The 2,986-nt window shown below is 52.0% G+C and overlaps 1 pseudogene; it reads left to right on the forward strand.

The window, feature by feature from the left end:
- Nucleotides 1–1,128: 1,128 nt before the first annotated feature.
- On the forward strand, nt 1,129–2,853 carry LOC102264147 (annotated as a pseudogene).
- Nucleotides 2,854–2,986: the final 133 nt, after the last annotated feature.

Here is a 2,986-nt window from a genome sequence, read left to right on the forward strand (position 1 = left end):
ATGATTCATGTGATGTTTCTCCCTCTTCCTTCCTCTCTCTCTAAAAATCAATAAAAACAAATTTAAAAAAATCAAACTTATTAGCAGTTTGACATCCTCAAAAGTCAATGGAACCAAATGATTTTCTTCTATTGCAGAACTCTGAGCACAGATTGAAAACCGGCATTATGCTGCCTTGACATATGGCATAAAGCGAAATCCTTATAATATGTTATGTTTTTCTAGAAGTTTCTGTCTTGAACTCTCTTAAGGCTCCTTTAGGTGAAAGTCACAGACACCCAACTCAAACTTATTTAAGAATAAGAGAGATAACTAGGACATCCAGGGTTGCATCCTGCTTTGGGAACAGACAATTTGGGGGACCCAGACAACATTAAAGTCTTACTTAGTGTCTCAATTCTGCTTTCTTTGCTATGGGCTCTGTTGTCAGGCAGGCTGTCTCCACCTGGGAACAAAGATGGTTTCCTGTACATCTCAGCTCCTGGTTCTCACCTTCTTGCTTATAGAGATACTAGAGGTCCAGTGCACGAAATTCATACACTCGTGGGGGTGGGGGTCCCTCAGCCTGGCCTGCACCCTCTCGCAGTCCGAGAGCCCTCAAGGGATGTTCTACTGATGGCTTAGGCCTGCTCCCCATCAGTCGGACATCCTTAGCGCTACTGTGAAGGCGGGAGAGGCTCCCGTCACCACCGCTGTGCTCGCCAGCCATGAGCCTGGCTTCTGGCTGAGCGATACTCCCCCTGCAGGAACACTCTGACCACCAGGGGGCAGCTCCTGCATTGAACGTCTACCCCCTGGTGGTCAGTGCGAGTTATAATGACCAGTTGTTCCAGCGTTTGGTCGATTTGCATATTAACCTTTTATTAATAGGATTGCCTTGTCTCCAAATCATTCAAGCAAAAACCGGTGATTGCTAAGAACTGTTGAGCACTTACCTGGTACGGATCCCATGCACATGTGTACATTTATTTAGGCCTCACAGCAACTCTAGAAAACAGGTACTACTAAAGTTCCATTCTACAGACAAGGAAACTAAGGCTCAGAGAGATTAGTTTGCCTGCTGTCTGTATGTGTGACCTTGGGCAAATGACTTAAGCTCTCTGTGTCTCAGCTTCCTCGTCTGTAAAAATGTCAATAGCCACTATTTTCCAGGCTGCAGTGAGAATTGGTCATGTAAGAACTGAAGGGCGGCCACCCACAGAGAGCGCTGCATTCAACGAGAAGCCAGTAATTGTCGGTACCACTTCCACCCACTATTCTCTCATCCATTTGTTGGTTCACAAACTGGCCCCTGTACCCAGAGGGCCAGGAAGGACCGAAGAAAGGGGCACTCCAGATTGGTAGGTGGCAGGTTTAACAAGCAAGGGAACTTACATATGGGACTTGCCTTGGGCAGCCAGCCGCAGGAGATGTAATTATCCGAACCTGCCCACTACAATCTCAAGTTTATGTAGCGGCCTTAACTGGGCTCAGTCACGTGTTAGTCCAGATGGTACCAGCCCCACGGTGCTCTCTCAAGGCTGCATTCTTGGAAACAGCTTCTAGGGCGGGAACCGTGGGCAGAATGCACATTCCAAGGGCAGGGGAGGGCATGAGGAGCCCCCGGCTGTGCAGGTCCCGCTCACAGGTCAACCTGCGGTCCCATCCTCTTGATGACCTCCTCCAACACCCCTGCCCTTTCCCCTGTAATGGTGCAAAGAATTCAACTTCATATATCCCATGGTCTCTCAGAGTGAAAGATAAGATAGAAAGTGTCACAGCAAGCTGTGGGAAACAGCGGTCAGCCCGCGCTAGGGCCGCGCCCAGGAGCCTTCTCAGGGCAAGGGCCGCGTGGTAGTGGAGGCGGGGGTGGGGGTGGGGGTGGGAGGTAGCTCCTAGGGCCCTACGGCCTCGCCCAAGAAACAGATCAGCTCTTCTAGTCGTCGGGGCCATGGGGACCTCGCAGTGGTTCTCAACCTTCTGGCCCTTTAAATACAGTTCCTCATGTTGTGACCCAACCATAAAATTATTTTCGTTGCTACTTCATAACTGTAATGTTGCTACTGTTATGAATCGTAATGTAAATATCTGATATGCAGGATGGTCTTAGGCGACCCCTGTGAAAGGGTCGTTGGACCGCCAAAGGGGTCGCGACCCACAGGTTGAGAACCGCTGCTAGAGCCTTTGATCTGAGGCAACCCCAGCATTTCGCAGTCCTGACCTGGGACTTCCCGGAGGGCTGCAGGGTAAGCGCTCTTCTGCTCTGCGCTCAGCCCCGCGGGAGGCACAGACCAGCCCAGCAGGCCCCTGAGTCCCACAGTGCGACCCAGAGCGCGACCCAGAGCGCCCGCGGGTGCGGGGAGGGTGTCCTCCCCCAGCGCCGCCACCTCTCCCGGTCGCTCTGCGCTGCTTGGTCACCTTAAAGCGCTGCCAGGCAGAGGCGCGGGTGGGGGAGAAGCTGTCCGTGAGCACTCACTGGCTGTGCTGGCTGCTGGAAGAGTTTGTGGCGGCAGAAGAGGGTGCCCCACGCTCTAATCTCCAGGCTGCAACCACCCCGCACGTGGCTCCACAGGGTGTGGAGAAACCCTCGGCAGCGTATCTAAGGGGAATGGGTTCAAAAGCTGCCGCTCAGCTCCGATGGAACAACACTTACTCTGGAAACTTGAAGGGGCTGTCGTGGTGTGGCCTTGGTCTTCCTTTGCCTTGTCATTGTCCGTAAGCGACAGCTGGACGGAATGGCGCTGCAAAAGGTCCGGATGCAAACTGAATCCATATAGCTACCTTCTACCCTTTCTATGGGTCTTGAGGACCTACCTCAGACAGAGAACGTAGAATGGACTGACTTGTGCCCCTGGTATTTTGGGGAGTGGGAGGAACAACAACAAAAAACCCACCCCTTCCATCTTCCTTGTCTAGATCATTAATGAGCAGAATAAAAAGAGAGGAAGGGAGGAAGGAAGGAAGGAAGGAAGGAAGGAAGGAAGGAAGGAAGGAAGGAAGGAAGGAA

This window comes from Myotis brandtii, unplaced genomic scaffold, assembly GCF_000412655.1.
Source record: "Myotis brandtii unplaced genomic scaffold, ASM41265v1 scaffold398, whole genome shotgun sequence".
NCBI lineage: Eukaryota > Metazoa > Chordata > Mammalia > Chiroptera > Vespertilionidae > Myotis > Myotis brandtii.